The sequence below is a fragment of the Equus caballus genome, chromosome 29, assembly GCF_041296265.1.
Source record: "Equus caballus isolate H_3958 breed thoroughbred chromosome 29, TB-T2T, whole genome shotgun sequence".
Classification (NCBI taxonomy): domain Eukaryota; kingdom Metazoa; phylum Chordata; class Mammalia; order Perissodactyla; family Equidae; genus Equus; species Equus caballus.
This window is the reverse complement of record NC_091712.1, coordinates 23,637,076-23,654,730: the sequence shown is the minus strand read 5'-3', so window position 1 is coordinate 23,654,730 and position 17,655 is coordinate 23,637,076. Positions and strand designations below refer to the sequence as shown.

Genomic DNA, 17,655 nt, shown 5'->3' with positions numbered 1-17,655 from the left:
TCATTCTAAAGGGAAAAATATTAGCACATTTTTGGGTAAGGAGCTGAGTAATATTAAGCTTTGTAATCACCTCCCTAGGAATGAAGTTTAGTGGCTATAGGTATTAGGAAGACCTCACAGTCTAACCAACATGCTCTCTGAATCTTGGTTGAGAGTCCAGACCATAAGTGCTAATTTTGATTCTAATGATAACCGTTTCATTAGTCAATACTTGCTTTTTCCTAAGGGAATAAAGAATAGGGATAATGAAATTGGATCCACACAGGTCTTTTCACAAACTTTTCTCCTGTGCATAGCTCATTCTCACTGTATATATTCCTTGGACTCCCCCCACCCCCCTTCACAGGAAAAAGTTTCATTCTAAATATGTGTTTCATTCAAAAATAGGACTTGGCCACACCTAAGGTAAAGTAATGCTCATTGCCAGGATCGTGCAGAAGTCACCTCCATTTTAGGCTGATCACAAGAAGCACAGAGAGACCAAGGCCAGTGGAGATGCTCGCAAGAGTCAGAAATATGGTGGGCTCTGGGCTGGGGAGGCAACCTGGAATTTCTCTGCCCTCTGCCTAGCAGTGACATTAAAAGTCCCTCAGGTCTTTTTCTCTCTTCCCTCCACATGATCAGGGGCCCATTCCTGTAACAGAGGGCGATGTGGTTAGGCAGTAAAACTGGATAAGGGGGAACTACCAGGAAAATGACTATTTGCTTAGGGATGGCATTGATGCTCGCTACAGATGCAGGTTAGTGATGGGGGCCCCGGACCAGGAGGTAGGAGGGATCTTTTCTAGCCTAGGCCTATTTCTAACTCGATGTGTGACCTCAGTCACTTGTTTTTTTGGGCCTTGGTAATCTTATCTATTGGTAAAAAGATGATGAAATGATATCTGAGGTTTCTTTCAACTCTAAAATTCCTCGAGAGAGTGACTCTTTGAGAAGAGTGTGAATTCCCAAAGCCACCCTCTGGGGAGCCCCACCTTCACCAGCACCCCCCCCCATCATTGTTGAGAATAAAATGCTGAGGTTGTCAAATTCCAGTCAAATGTACATCCGCAAATTCCAGCCACATTCCAGCCAAATTGAGATAGCTGTTACAAGAGTAACGGGTTTATTGAATAATTGTCTTTGAAATGTTTTAGTTATTTCTTTCAAGGTATCGTTAACAGCCATCTTGGAATTTCAGCAAAAATCTGTTTTTACGTACTCTTCACTGATCCCTGTGAAATAAATCATACTGAAGGGGTTTTTCCCCTTAGGAGGTATTTGCCTGGAGGAGAAATTCTTAACTTTCTTTTTCTTCTAAACGCACGTTGGAATAAAGTCTCCTTTGAAAAGGCGTAATGAAAAGAGCAAACATGGGACTTGCTCTCATCCCATTTCTTTCCGGGGATGAGAATGAAGTCTCTGATGGCCAGAGGAATGGCAGAGCACTCCTGCTGTGAAGGAGTTCACGCCTTCTCCTCCTCAGATAGTTAGTCTGTTGACTAGTTGTGGAGAGCAGCCTTTGGGAAGAAAAAATATTAAAAAGTAGTTCGTTGCCTATTAGTTATTTTAGCATTATGTTTGGAGACTGATAAAGATCCCTACGGTTACTCTCAAGAGATCAGACTCTTGTTAACTTTTGCAAAGTGGGAACAGAGAAGAACATTTGAAAAATAAACATCAAATTAAGTAATACTCTCTCCTTTATTCCCCTTTCTCTAGAGATATTCTTAGGCAGTCCACGCTGGGCATTAACAGTCATCTTTGACGCAAAATAGACCCTTGCTTCTGTCGTTTCCTGGGTATTTTTAGGTCCCCCCTTTTGGACCACTTGAGGCAAATGGAGTGGCAGAATCCCTCACATCCAGCTCGCTGTCCCCACCCAGTGAGGATCCCACATAAGGGCTCTGCTTCCCTCTGTGTGCAACTGTCCCACCCCCCATCCTTAAAAAGAACGCCAGGTTACCTTGGAGAGGGATGGGGCATCCCCTTCCTACCTGAATTCCAGAACATGGATAACATCCCAAACATAAAAATGTGTCATCTGGAACCCAACCAGAGCAGATATTTAATGCAGTGAATTTTCCAATACAGTACCCATGAATTACAAATACGTACCTTAACCCCCAAAACAGGTGAAACCTCATAAACAATAAGGTCATAGTTTATATTCCACATATTACTAGATTAATTTTAAGAGCACACATAGATCTCAACTGATTTTACAGAAATAACTAGAAACTTTTCTTTTTTTTTTTTGAGGAAGATTAGCCCTGAGCTAACTACTGCCAATCCTCCTCTTTTTGCTGAGGAAGACTGGCCCTGAGCTAACATCCATGCCCATCGTCCTCTACTTTATACGTGGGACGCCTGCCACAGCATGGCTTTTGCCAAGTGGTGCCATGTCTGCACCCAGGATCCGAACCGGTGAACCCTGGGCCGCTGAGAAGTGGAACATGCGAACTTAACTGCTGCACCACCGGGCCGGCCCCCTAACTAGAAACTTTTGAATTGGCAAGACCTGAGGTGATTGATGCTTATTTTCAGATTGGTCCAATATTATTGGATAATGTGGTGGAATAATGAATGTTTTGTAAGACTTGGTGATAAGAAAATCTAACTATTGCTATCTTTAAAAACTTTGCAGGGGCTGGCCCGGTGGCACAGTGGTTAAGTTCACGTGCTCTGCTTTGGCGGCCTGGGGTTCACAGGTTTGGAGCCTGGGCACAGACCTTCACATGGTTTGTCAAGCGATGCTGTGGTGGTGTCCCACATAGAAAACAGAGGAAGATTGGCACAGACGTTAGCTCAGTGCCAATCTTCCTCACCACAAAAAAACAAAAAACCCAAAAAAACTTCGGAAGTAGTTTTAACAAAGTGGTACTCAGGCAAAAGTAAATTGTTACAAAGGCATTTCACACTGTGTTAAATAACTTTTACTTAGTCTATATTAAGAGGATTTGTGTATTTTATTCTAACAACCTAGTTGTTGAAATTTAGCTTTCCGTGAAAAATAGGTCTCGGAGAACTATGACAATGTGACCTAGAGTAAAAACCACAGTGCTCCTGAGTGGAAGCAGGAGCCTGGGTAAATATCACCTTTGCAGTGTGAGCATATACTAGTCTTGGTTTTTAGAGTATGCAAGACTAGATTTGACGTCTTGAAGTCTTAACTCTCCAATGAATATGAACAGTACACCTGTAAAATCCTCATTGTGAGGAAGCCCATTTTGCAGGTGAAGATGTGTAAGTTCTTTTTATTTTAAGGTGAAAATATATATTAGGTTTAGGAGTTAATCCTAATAATTATGACTAATTTCTAATAAAACGTCTCAATGAATAGAGGACCAAATAAGTACTAGCTGGCTATGTTCTCCTGTGCATCCCCAGTGATGAGAAATTGTCAAATTCTTAAATCTTCAAAAAAGTAAAAAAGATGAACCTACTATATGTAAATATCCTTCACTTCTTTCCTACAAGTCCTGTTTTACGTGTTTATGGCCTTTTTACTGTAGTTTAAAAACACAGTTGATTCTCGTTATCTGCAGTAGTTATGTTTTATGAAGTCACTGAAAACATTCCATTAGTGAATACTGAACTTATTAGTGAATACTCAATTTCCAAGGGTTAGATTTTTGTGAGCCTCTGGTCACGACATTTTTGTCGCTCAGTCAACATGAAGCCTTGTTTTATGTGTGTTTCTATTAAAAACCACCTTATGTCATATGTCTTATTGATTCATTAACATTGAACACCTGGCCAACAACACTATAACGCAGGCCTGAAGGAAGCTTACTGAACATACAAATTATATCCATAAAGTACATCCCAGCCTTCTTGCTCTTAGGATCACTAGGCAGCACTTCAGCACACACGGGAACCATTTTAAATAGTGCAATCACCAAACAAAGCAAAAAGCATAGCACTGCACAGACTACGAAAAGGACACTCGTTTCCAGTATGAGAGCTGAAACCGGAAGGCGGGCATCACCTTGTGGGGTTTCAGCTGGGAACGTGCTCGTCAGGAAACTCAGATTGGCGACTGCTCTGCACATGTCGGTGAGTGACTGCAGAAGTGCTGGGAGTATTAATTTGTGGCTACAAATAAATTTTAGCAAGGAGACAAGTTGGTAAATATGGAATCTGTGAATAGCGAGCACTGATTATATTATAATATAGCAGCTTCTAGTATCTTTTTTCCCCACTAAGCCTTTGCTTAAGATGCAGGTGAATGATGTACACTTTAAATATCTTACAATTTTATTTGTCAAATATACCTCAATAAAAAATGGTTTTTTTGACCAGGAAAAGAAAGGCAGGTGAGATGGATGCTACTGGCTTTGTTGACTTTTAGCATCAGTGCGATTTGGTTCATGATAGAATTTGCTAAAGTAGAGTCTACTCACCATTACAACATGGCAGGAGCAGATGACAGCAGGAGTCCTGGCCATCACTTCCACCTTCTTGGCTCCTTTGATATTCTTTTTGAACCCGTCCTTCCAGACTCAGCCCTCCGGTGGACTTGGCAATGTTGTCATGAATGTTGGGCGGAGGCAAGCTGCTGCCTTAGTCCTGACTGTTTCTCTTTCTGCCCAGGCCAGCTCAGAATGTGGAAGAGAAGCTGAATTGAATTCAACAGCTTGAGTACTATCGATTTTGCTGTTGTTTACTGAAACCATGATTGAATCAGGCTACAAGGACTTTGGAATTAGTGCTGTTTCGTTTCATAATGATGTTCCATGTTATTATTCTAACAATAGTACAAATGGAGGTGGATGCTGTTTCCCAGTCATCCATCGTATTGATAGCGTTGAACGGAATGGAGAAACACGAAGGGAATTAGACGGCATCTCAGCTCTGATGTCCTTTGAAAAAGGAAGATCTTTCCAGAAATCTAAAAGACGAAACAACTTATAATTCCATCTACTTCTTCCTGTTTGGAAGCATCCCTCACCATTTCGGAAAGAGCTGCTAAATCCTGTGGAAATCTGGGTTTGGATTTTTCAGAAACTTAAACCAATAGTCAAATGGTCTGTCCTCTTACAGCCCCTTCCCCAGTTTCGTAGATTGGAAGTTCTTGCTCTGTTCAAACCAAGTCAGTGGAAAGCTGGCGACTTTTCGATACAGGCTGTGTCAGCTCTCAGTCTGGGCTTGTCACTCCAGAGAATGGCTTTTTCTGGATTGGTGAATTGACTTGCAGTAATTCAGATGTTTCTGAGGTAGACCCTGCAGTGGCCTCACATACAGTGGAGCTAGCAGGCCTGGGGCGGGTCTCCCTTCCAGAAGAAGCCTCGTAGCAGAGTGGGTAAGACACCACGCTGGGTGGCCTCTGAATAGGAAGACAGAAGCCCGCCTACTGTCTAGGTTATTCCCAGTCAGCTCTCTGCCTGCCCCTCCCCTGAGGCAGACCAGAGGTAATGGGCAGTGGTGGCACGGCCAGCCCCCAGCTGGGCCTTGAGTCCACTGTCCCCTGGAATAACTCAGTGCACTTCGGCCTTGCTTTGTGATGTTTTTGGATGGCGGCTCTATGATCTGTGCCTTTTGTCCTGTTGATGCCTAGTCTTGGCAGCTCCAGGAAGCTGTCATGGGTGAGATGCAAAGCGTGGTAACATCCTCTCCCAGGTTCTGTGTGAAACCAGTGAGGAGAAGCAGGCTCTGACGTGCCACTTGGGGAAGGGATATAGGCACCATGGAGAAGAACGTTCAAACCACAGTGGGCGTGCGGAGGGTCAGCTTACCACCCGGCTTCTGGAAAGGCTTCATTTTTGAAAGACTGTCAGGTAGAAGATGGATTAGAATTACTCTGGGAGGGCCCACGCACAGAACTCTGCTCATTGTGCACAGACCACAGGGACAGGCAGTGTCGGCAGGGAGATAAGCAGGAATTTTGAAGCTATGCAGACCTAGTTTTCAATTTGCTTGTGAGCTGTGGGACTTAGAGAAAGTATTTAATCCCACTGACCTTCATCTGTAAACTGTCCAAAAATAATACAGCGTTTGCAGAGTTGTGTGGATAAGGGATAATCTTTTCAAAGCACCTGGCCGGGGGCAGCCATGCCATGGGCATTGGGTAAGTGGCAGCTCCCTTATATTGAGTCTCATTCAACCAGTGAATGAATGTTGGGTGCTGACTCTGGTCTGGGCATTATGTGAGGCACCGGAGAGACAAAGGAATAAGAGGGACAGAGTGACCTGGTGCCTACAGTCTAGTGGGGACAGTGAAGAAACAGATAGTTAAAATAGACCAGGAGAAGTCCAATGATGACAGAAGAAGCTGTTGATGAAACAGAGAGGGTACTCCTAATTCATGCTTATGGGGTAGGGAGCTTTTCCATGAGGAAGAAACCTCTCCACGGAGCTGGAAAGATGAGCTGGCAGGCGGGGAGAGGGAAGGCTGGGCTTCCAGGCACACAGAGGAGCATATGCAGAGCCCTGGAGAGAAAAGAGAGTGTGGATCTTTAGTGGAATGGAACAAAGTTCAAGGCACCTGAGCGCAGGTGCCACAGGATGTTTTGGGCATCAGGGCATAGGTGGAAGGAGATAGAGAGAAGATGAGCAGAGACGGGAGGCTGTGTCAGAGTCTAGATTTATGTTAAGGGCAATAGGGAGCTGTCGAAGGGTTTTAGGCACAGATTTGCTTTCAGAAAGGCCACTGGCTGCAGAATGGAGGTCAGATGGGAGAGCAGGGAGGGGGAGGCAGTTGTAAGACACCAGGTGGGGAGACTTGGTAGCAGGCTGTTGCTGTGGTCCATGGGAGAGATGAGGAGAGGCTGCTTCGGGGTAGAGGTAGTGGCAGGGAGAGAAGCAGATGGATTCAGGGGTGTTAAGGAGCTGAGATCAGCAGGACTTGGTGAATGGAGGAGAGGAAAGAAGGAGACTGACTCTCTTCAGTTTCCAGCATGAGCATCAGGGTGGATAATGATGTATTTCACAAGATGAGGGAGCAGTTTGAGAGGCTGAAGTAGATAAGGAGTTTGATTTTGGCTACCACGTTTAGGATGACATAGGACATTCAAGGGGAGATGTCCATTAGGCAGTTAACCAACACAGGAGGGAGGTGTAAGCTAAAGGGATTGAGTTGAGACTCATCTGCATGTAGATCATTTGAAGCTGAGGGAGTGGATGGGATGGCCCAGGGGAGCAGGCAGAGCAAGAAGATAAGGGCATGGGACAGACTCTGTAAAAGTGGTGCCCAACCAGAAAAGCTGAACACTTACCCAGAGACCTCTTTGCATTTTGCCAATTTTGATTAGTTATACCAATCAGCTAGTAAGGGTAATTTTCTACTTTTTTTTTGGTGAGAAAGATTGTTACTGAGCTAACATCTGTGCCAATCTTGCTCTATTTTGTATGTGGGATGCCACCACAGCATGGCTTGATGAGTACTGTGTAAGTCCATGCCTGGGATCCGAACCCGCAAATCCCAGGCCGCCGAAGCAGAGTGCACGAAATTAGCCACTATGCCAACATTTCTTTTAAAAAGGTTAGGGAATTTTCTACATTTTTTTGTTGGCTAATAATAGCAAAAATAAAACTATATTTCGATAAAGCAAATTTTGACAGTTTAGAAACACGGTGAGAAGGACTTTATAGAGACAAAATATTCTAAGAAAGTAAGACATTTCTGAAGGAAGCTATTTACATAGAACAAGACCCAGTGACAGCAAAACCAATGTCTAATTGCCGAAGGCCTTTGCAATTACACGTTCTTCAGGGGACTGTGAAATTTGTCTCTCAGCGTCTAGGATTTGAGCTCTCCAAGCTATGCCTTGCATCTCTTACTTTGCAAATAAAACAGAACAAAAAGAGTCTGATTCTGGAAGTAAATCCAGTTGTTTTTAATTGTGTAAGTGTTCTCAACAACATGTTTTAATCTACACCTCTGGAGTTCTCTAGGTTCACAGAAAAGGTGGAGGAATCAGCATTAATGTTTGAGATGCTTACATTTCTGCTTGCCTCTCAGTCTTGAGATTTCCTGGATGATTAGTCATGAGGATAAGTTCTCTGTGTGCACAAGGAAAGGGACTTTTTGGCATTCGCGTGTGTCCAGTTTCACAACATGTTAAGTCTGTGCTGCCGTCCCTGGGTCAGGAAAGGCTCAAAAGCCATCCAAAATGCACCTTGGGCAAACTATGTTCTGTCTTTGAAAATTTACTCTTATCTTATTATCTCTAAATTGCATTTCTATTCGAGACACTTTATTTAAAGTAGTTTCTGCAGAGGAAATTGGCACAGAGTTAATGACCTAAATCTTGCAGAAAGCTAAGAATATAAAATGAATGTCGTGTCCAACACACACTTTCATTTCTTAGGAAGGTAACTCGGACTAGAAGGGCCTCCCAGTACTCTGAGCCAAAAATCACCTACTGTGCCTCGAGTTATAAGTTAATGGCACCATAACATAATGGGATTTAACATCTTGCTAATTTACAGTGAGTGTGTGGTTATATAATTAGATGTTAGTAAACAGGTTCGAGATAAGGCAGTGCTGCGTTCCTCCTGTATGTTTGAGGTTTTGGTGGCTGTGAAGCCCACGCCAACTCTTTCTTGAGCCTTAAGCAGCATCAGTCTCTCTCATATGGAATCATAAGTTATTTTGGGCAGCTTCTGGGCCTTCTGTGCCAAGAAACCTATGCCCATACACCCTAGATGAGAGCAGTTCCTGAGTTATATCTGTTTGGGCAGAATACTGAAATGCTGTGGATTTTCCTGAAAGCCAGCATTCATCTTGCCAGCTTCTGCCTGTCATGTGGACTCGAGGCTGTGCCTTTTGACTCTGCTCACACTCTCTCTATCTGAGTGTACCTTCTCACGCTACATTCTTTCTATTCTGGCTCTCCTACCCAACATAATAGGCATTTCAGACGGACTTGTTCTAAGTCTCAAGATTCAGTTTTGTTGCGGTGGACCTCACTAGGTCTTGTGGAATGGGATCAATGCTAATTTTTAAAGTTTTCTTTATTCTGGATTGAAAAGTTGGAAAAATGTGAAAAATACTCCCCCATAAACCTACCCCCAAGAAGCAATTCTTGTTCACATTTTTGTTTACAATTTTCAGTATTTCATCTATGCAGAGATATTTTTAGATAAAAGTAGCATCTTTTGGTACACTCTAATCTTTTAAATTTGTCAACATTTCATGAGCATGTTCTCAAGTCATCAAAATAAGGAATATAAATTTTTAGCTTCACTCATATCCTCTTAAAACTGAAAATTCATCCTTCTTCAGCTCTCTAATCTCTTTGCCGCTGCTCGGCAAACCCCAACCTTAGAGACTGTCTTCAAGTAATAAATGTACAATTACCTTGTCATAACACCTTTAGAAATATTATAATTCTTCTATCTCACTTGCATCAGAGATGTCAGGTTAGCTATGTGGTGGACAACTAGAGTCCATTATTTAATTCATTCAGTTGTAGAAAATACCAGTTGGATATGTAGCATGCCATAACTGTCACCATCGCCATCAGAAAGCATTAATTAATCATGTAATTTACAAAGTATCCCATGGTTAATAGGAAAACTACACTGCGTAATCTCTACCTTCAAGGATTTACCACCGCAGGTGAATCAGCTCCTGGTTTTACTCACTGAAATATATGACTTTGACATAACAGAAGCCATCATGGCTCCATCACACATAGGTGGTGGTCGGCTATTGTAAGTCATTGATGCTAGCTCTAGCCATGACGTATGTTCCAGAAAATCAGGATTGAACCAAAGCACAGTGGCTTTTATTATTATTATTATTTTTGCTTGAGGAAGATTAGCCCTGAGCTAATGTCTGTGCCAGTCTTCCTCTACTTTGTATGTGGGATGTCTCCACAACATGGCTAATGAGTGGAGTAGGTCCACACCCAGGATCCAAACCCATGAACCCCGGGCTACCGAAGTGGAGCACGCTGAACTTTAACTACTTGGCCACAGGGCCAGCCCCCAAAGCCCAGTGATTTTTGACTCCTCTAATTCCAACAGCCAGATACTCCTTACAAGATGAATTGGGTCCTACCACCAGCATGATTTACATTGTCATACCAGATAGAAATTTACCTCCATCAAGTAGCCACCCCTCTCTTTTGTTTTTAAATAAAACAGGGGTTGAAGATTGCTTACTGTGAAGATATCACCAAGGAAGAACTGAGGCAGTTGAATCTACTGGGGGTTGGCTCAAATTAATGGAGATAAAGATTGAGGATAAGACAGAGTAGGAATAGGAATTATGCTTTCCCCTTCCAGTCCCTTATGTCTGTTTTGTATATGTGTCAAAAAAAAAAAATTTGCACAGTCCATCATATGCTTTGCTAGAGCCAAGAGCATAGTAGCATCCTTGAGTTCAAAGTCCTTCATCATTGATAACATCTGACTCAGTCATAATTGCCTTTAATACTTCGCTATGAAATCTACAGTATTACTCAAGTGGAGGTATTACCGTTTAACTGGGAGATATTACTGATTAATGAGTATGTGGAAAATTTATCTAGAAAATGAAGTGTCTGTGAAAAAGAATGAAAGGGTTTTGCAAAAGACCATATGAGAATGATATTATAAACCGAAGGTTTATGAATTCTACATATTAAATAGAAGCAGCTATTAAAATATTTATTTTACTACAATTAAAAGGAGTAATTGAATTAGAACCTATCATTAAGAATCCGGAATTTATGTGAAAACTTATAAAACTGAAATGTAATAAATCCAAAATAGAAAAAAATTTCACCAATTAACTCCGGTGAAAGCTTTTCTCTTCTTCTTTTTGCAGTACCAGAGGGAAAAAATTACTTGGAAAACATATTATAATAAAAAAGTGAAAGTAATATTGCTAGTGTGGACAGAGGTTCAAGTTCATCTGGTGGTTGCAGCTCTGATGCTCTAAGGGGTTCTGTACCATGTGGTTCTCCAAGTTTTATGTTTAAAAGTTCATATTTAAGATCAAGGATGCTATTGTGCTCTTGGCTTTAGGAAAGCAAATGATGGACCCTGCAAATCTTTCTTTTTAAGACTAATTTGAAAATTTATGGTGTGCAGGGCTCAGTGAAGACTCATCTCATTGAAGAAATGATTCTCTGAAATAAAGTGAATGCGTGGGTCCTTTATTATCTTTAATGGGATGGCGTGCTTGGGCTCAAGCGTAGGTTTAAAGAGGTGGATGATCTTCCTGTGTGCTCAGATTATCACAGACACTTCTCTAAAAAGGAATGTTGAAGTCTTTTAGATGGAATTATTTGAAATTGACCTTTACATATGTCAAAAACAGTCTGACAACTACAGTTTCATCTAATTCATGCTCATGAATTCTGAATGGGACTAAGACTGTGAGTTGTCTGAGTTGGCAAGAAATGAGGCTCCACATTTTAAGGACAAAACAATGTTTGCAAAAATGTAACAGAATATCAAAAGAAGCAAAACACTTTTGCTTTTCTGGAATTTCTGGAATAATCTGGGGTACAAAAGGTGGACTTTGGGTGATGATGATAGCTCAGTGTAGGTTCATCAATTGTGACAAATGTGCCACTCTGGTGGGGTTCTGTAAACTAAAATGAAAGGGTGCTGAACTTCACCGCTTAAGTTGAAATTTGCCTAGATTCTGGGTTGAAAATGACTCTTTCCTCATATGTAAGCAAATTATTTCAATGAAAGAATAAACCTCATTATAATTTTTCAGTTTAAGATAGATATTTTTCTATTTAGGAAAACATATAGTTATCAAGTATTTGAGAAAATTTTGTGCTTCTGTTCAAATAGTGTAATCTTGACACATGTGAAGGACAGTATTCCTTAGGTTGGTGTGTTGATAGCTTATTTCAAATCAATATTCTTGATTTATTAAAACGAGATTGCCAGTAGGCAATATTTGGTAGAAAATAATGTAATTTTCAAAACTTGACATATATTTAAAACAAACTTTTTACTTTGGAATAGCTTTAGATTTCCAGAAAAATTATGCAGATAGTGTAGTTCCCTTATATTCCCCTACAGTTTCCCATTATTAACATCTTACATAGTACATTTGTCACAATTAATGAACTAGTGTTGATAGATGTTATTGTCTACAGTCCATAGTTTATTCAGCTTTCCATAGTCTTTACCTAATGTCCTGTTTCTGTTCCAGGATCACACATTACATTTAGTTGTCATATCTCCTTAGGATCCTCTGGGCTTCGACAGTTTCTCAGACTTTCCTTGTTTTCAATGACCTTGACAATTTGGAGGAGTACTGGTTAGGTATTTTGTAGACTGTCCCTCAAATGAGACTTGTCTGATGTATGTTTTAAATTTGTTTGTTTTTTATTAGGACAGTATTTTTAGAGCACTTTTAGGTTCATAGCAAAATTGAGGGTAAGGTACAGAGATTTCCCCTATGCCTCCTGCCCCCATACATGCGTAGCCTCGCCCATTATCAACATCACTCAGCAGAGTGGTACATTTGTTACAACTGGTGTACCCACACTGATACATCATACTCACCCAAAGTCCATAGTTTATATTATAGTTCAGTCTTGGTGGTGTACATTCGATGGGTTTGGACAAAAGTATAATGATGTATCTACCATTATTGTATCATACAGAGTGTTTTCACCACCCTAAAAATCCTCTGTGCTCTGCCTAATCATCACTTCCCCGACCCTCCACCCCTCTTAGCCACTGATCTTTCTACTGTTTCCATAGTTTTGCCTTTTCTAGAATGTCATATAGTTGTAAGCATACAGTATGTAGGCTTTTCAGGTTGGCTTCTTTTACTTAGTAATATGCATTTAAGTTTCCTCCATGTCTTTTCATGGGTTGGTATAGCCACGATAGCTCATTTCTTTTTAGCATTGAATAACATTTCAGTGTCTGGATGTACCACAGTTTATTTGTCTGTTCATTTACTGAAGGACGTCTTAGTTGCTTCAATGTTTTGGCAGTTATGAGTAAAGCTGCTATAAACATCCATATGCAGGTTTTTGTGTGGACATAAATTTTCAGTTCCTTTGGGTAAATACTAAGGAACACAATTGCTATAGCATAGTGTAAGAGTATATTTGGTTTTGTAAGAAACTTTTGAACTGTCTTCCAAAGTGGCTGTACCAGTCTGCATTCCCACCATCAGTGAGTGAGAGTTCCTGTTGCTCCACAGCTTCACCAGCATTTGGTGGTGTCACTGTTCCAGATTTTAGCCATTCTAGGTGTGTGGTGGTATCTCGCGGTTTTAATTTGCATTTCCCTGATTACATATGATGTGGAACATCTTTTTGTGTGCTTATTTCCCATTTGTATCTCTTCTTTGATGAGGTGTCTGTTTGGATATTTGGCCCATTTTCTAATTGGGTTGTTTGTTTTCTTATTGTTGGGTTCTAAGAGTTCTTTGTATATTTTGGATAACAGTCCTTCATCAGATGTGTCTTTTGCAAATGTTTTCTTCCAGTCTGTCTCACTGTCTTCTTTTTCTTTTTTTTCTTAAAGATTGGCACCTGAGCTAACAAGTGTTGCCAATCTTTTTTTTTTCTTCTGCTTTTTCTCCCCACATCCCCCCAGTACATAGTTGTATATTTTAGTTGTGGGTCCTCCTAGTTGTGACACTTGGGACGCCGCCTCAGCATGGCCGGATGAATGGTGCCATGTCCGTGTCCAGGATCCAAACCGGCGAAACCCTGGGCCGCCACAGCAGAGCATGTGAACTTAACCACTCGGCCACGGGGCTGGCCCCTGTCTCAATGTCTTCTAATTTTCTTGCTGTTATCTTTCACAGAGCAGTTTTTAATTTTAATTAAGTCTACCTTATCAATTGTTTTTTTCATGGATCATGCCTTTGGTGTTATATCTAAGAAGTCCTCTTCATACACAAGGTCATCTAATTTATCTATATAAATTACTTGGAATTCTTCTGCATGAGAGATTTGTCTCTTCTGCTTTTATTTATTTAATAATTTGTTTATATCCATATAGAGTCATGGATATTTATTTATACTTTGAGTTTTAATCTAATACTACTTTATCATCTTGCTGAAATTGTTGCAACTTTGGCCATTGGGAGCTCCTTCAGTTGGTCCCTGTGTTCTTTTGATAGACTCTCATCTTTAGGTGTGTGTGTGTCTGTGTTTCGAGCACTTCTTTACTTCACAGCACTAAAAGATATCCCAGATTCATCTTACACGTTTCCTGCCACAGTCCTAGAACCAGCCATCCCTCTAAGAAGTTTTGGTTCCTTTTATTGGAAAACGGTATTAGAAACCGAGATTTGCTCTTTGCTCCTGGGGTGTTTCTTCTTTTAAAGCCTCTCAGTGACATAGCAAGGAACTATATGTGTGGGAAGTAAACAGTGAATATGCACATATCTATGATATTTCCATATGTAACCATCTCTTTCTATATTAAGCTAAACATGAGTTCATACTGATGTTTCCAACTCTGATCCGTAACCACATGGATCATTCTTTCCCTTGCTCATCTGTGACCTCCCACTCCAACAGTGTGGAACCCGCCTCCCACCATCTGCCATTCATTTACTTAATCATTCAATTCTAGTATACATGACTAATGGTATCAGAATTGTTAGCCAGTGCCCCATGGGAAATAACTTTTTCAACTAGAGTGCAGTGCTTATGTACAATTTCTTTTGTCTTTAGTCTTACAGATTTCACTCCTTCCCCAAATTAATTAGGTCAGCACCTCCCCTGCCCCTCCCACACCCCTTCAGAGAGTTGTTTCATAAATTTGCAATGCATTAGACTGTTTTATCACATTCCTACATTCCATCCTAGGGTCCCCTAAACTCCTAAATGATTTAAAAATTTATATACATTAAGGTTAACCCTTTGTGCTATAAAATTCTGTGGGTTTTGACAAATGCATAGTGGAATGAACCCACCATTACAGTATCATATGGATTAGTTTCACCATCCTAAAAAAAGTCCCCTTTGCTTTATTTGTTTGACTCTTCTCCCTTGCCCCAAACTCCCAGCAACCACTGATCTTTTTATCATCTCTATAGTTTTCCCTTTTCTGGAATGTCATATAATTGGAATCATACTGTATATAGTCTTTTCAAATTGGCTTCTTTCACTTGGCAATATGTATTTAGGATCCATCCATGTCTTTTTGTTGCTTGATAGCTTTTTATTGTGAAATAGCAGTCTCTTGTTTGAATATACCACAGTATCATTGACCCATTGAAGGACAACTTTGTTGCTTCTGGTTTGGGAGATCATGAATACAGCTGCTATAAGTATTTGTGTGTTGTTCTTTGTGCGGACATAAGTTTCCAGATCAGTTGTGTGACTGCCTAGCATCATGACTGCTGGATTGTTTTTGGTAAGACTATGTTTAGTTTCATAAGAAATGAACAAACTGTTCTCCAACATGGCTGTACCATTTTGAAGTCCCCCCAGCAATGAATGAGAATTCCTATTGTTCTCTATCTTCACCAGCAATTGATATTGTCAGTTTTTTGTATGTTAGCTATTCTCATAAGTGTGTAGTAGTATCTCATTATTGTTTTAATTTGCAATTCCCTAATGACAAATGATATTGAACATATTTTCATATGCTTATTTTCCATCTGTATATTTTCTTTGGTGAGATAGCTATTCAGATCTTATCTGTTCAGACCAGCTCATTTTTCAGTTAGGTGGTTTGTTTTCTTTGTTTTTTTTTAAGATTTTATTTTTTCCTTTTTCTCCCCAAAGCCCCCCGGTACATAGTTGTATATTCTTCGTTGTGGGTCCTTCTAGTTGTGGCATGTGGGACGCTGCCTCAGCGTGGTTTGATGAGCAGTGCCATGTCCGGGCCCAGGATTCGAACCAAGGAAACACTGGGCCGCCTGCAGCGGAGCGCGCGAACTTAACTACTCGGCCACGGGGCCAGCCCCAGGTGGTTTGTTTTCTTAGTGTTGAGTTTTAAGAGTTCTCTTTATAATTTCACTTATTTTTCAAAACCCAAATACTCTACATAGTTTAAGAGACCTTAAGTGCTATCATCAATTTCTCAATTCTACAGGATTTCTTATTAATTCAGAAAAAGGTTTACACTTCCTCCATAAATGTAGATTAGAAAACTTATTCATTTAGTTTCAACAAATATATATATTTGTACACATCAAATAGGCTAGACGAGGACCCTGCTTTTAGAAGTTTATGATTCAGGAAGGAAGATTCAATGGGAGGTATTATTATAGATTTAATTTGATGGGAAATAAGGCAGCAAGTTTCGAGGACATTATCCCCTTAACATCCTCTTCACCCTTTGCCGATTCTGGCTTTAGAGAGACTTCAGAAGTCTTCCGGAGAAATTTTTGCATTCTCTAAAGGAATGTTCAAAATCCTAATTCTGGGGTAATTTTGTTTTACTCCAGATTCTGAGTGCTAGGGTTCTGTTCTGTAGATTCTCACCAAAACATTCTGTCCCTTCCAGGAAGGGAAGCATTGGTGAATAAAAAATGCCCATGCTCTGTTAATTTTTCTACGTAGCACTAATTGGAACGGCCACCTAGTCAGACCATTTCTTTCACTTTAAATCATAAGATGGAGGATTATAATTATATTTGATTCCATGAAATAATGAAATAATTCCCAAGTCCATGCCTATGGATTTGAATTTAAAAGCATCCTACCCTTTACCTCTCAGAAGCTTTTCTCACTTGTTTTCAATTAGGATGCTTGGGTCAGTGAGAACTTCTTGTGAGTCGAGAATGACCACATTCATATTTGAGAAGACTTAGGCCAACATATCAAGTTTTTAATTACAGGAAATAATCACAAACTACTGTAGATGCAATTAAAGACATTTTTCTTTGGGGGAAGCTTATTTGTCTTTTATTTTTTTTCCCCAAAGCTCATTATAAAAAATACTGTACTCTTTCATGTGTATCACCTGAACTGTATAACTTCCTGCTGTGAATATGGAAATGAATTTTGTTGAAATCAAAGAAATTAGTTAATAGGATTTTTTTTAGCCTGTTAGAAGTGGTTTAACGTTTTTAAAGAAAATATTTGCTTGTTCATGATTTAACTGAACTAAACATCTGACTCTGATATCTATGAAATCCCACACCGCTCTTTCTGCCACCGATGAATTGTTTTAAATTCTACGAATTGAGAATTGATGAAATAAAACCATAATTCGATTCTCCAAACTGTTTAGAATTCAAATGTATCAAGTATATCTCACTTGATAACATGAGAGTTTTTTGTTTTTCTTTGTAAATGTTTGCTCTGGTATTCGGCAGCCACCAGAGAAAGATTTGGGTTTGGAAAGGCATTTTAGGTCAATCCTAAAAGCCTGGAGAAGAACTGAGTTGGCAGAATATAATCCTGCCAGCTGATCTTTAGCCAGCCTTTGAAACTTATTCTCATCTGAAAAGTACTACAGGATTTTTAAATAATGTAGGAGCCATGCTGCCTAGGAGCCCGCTCCCTAATATTTCTCTCATTCCTCATTTGCCAAGATGACTTGTTGATTTGAAAGATATTGGAATGGGGGCTGGACTACACATATTATGATCACTTTTCTTCCTGTGTATTATTTTAATTTGAAAACGTCAAAGTATATTACTGAGTATTTTCCTATTTCACAGATTTGTAGACTGAGAGAGATGATTTTGATGGGCTTAAGCTCTCAGGGCTAGATCTCCATTTGGCCTTATCTTCTCCTATTCACTACCGTCCACACAAGGCAGCTGCACTATAGAGCATTCTCTTT

The 17,655-nt window shown here is 40.2% G+C and overlaps 1 protein-coding gene across 35 annotated transcripts in view; it reads left to right on the top strand.

The window, feature by feature from the left end:
* Positions 1-17,655, top strand: part of KIAA1217 — a 711,513-nt gene that overhangs the window by 460,966 nt on the left and 232,892 nt on the right. The gene's annotated exons all lie outside the window — the stretch shown is intronic.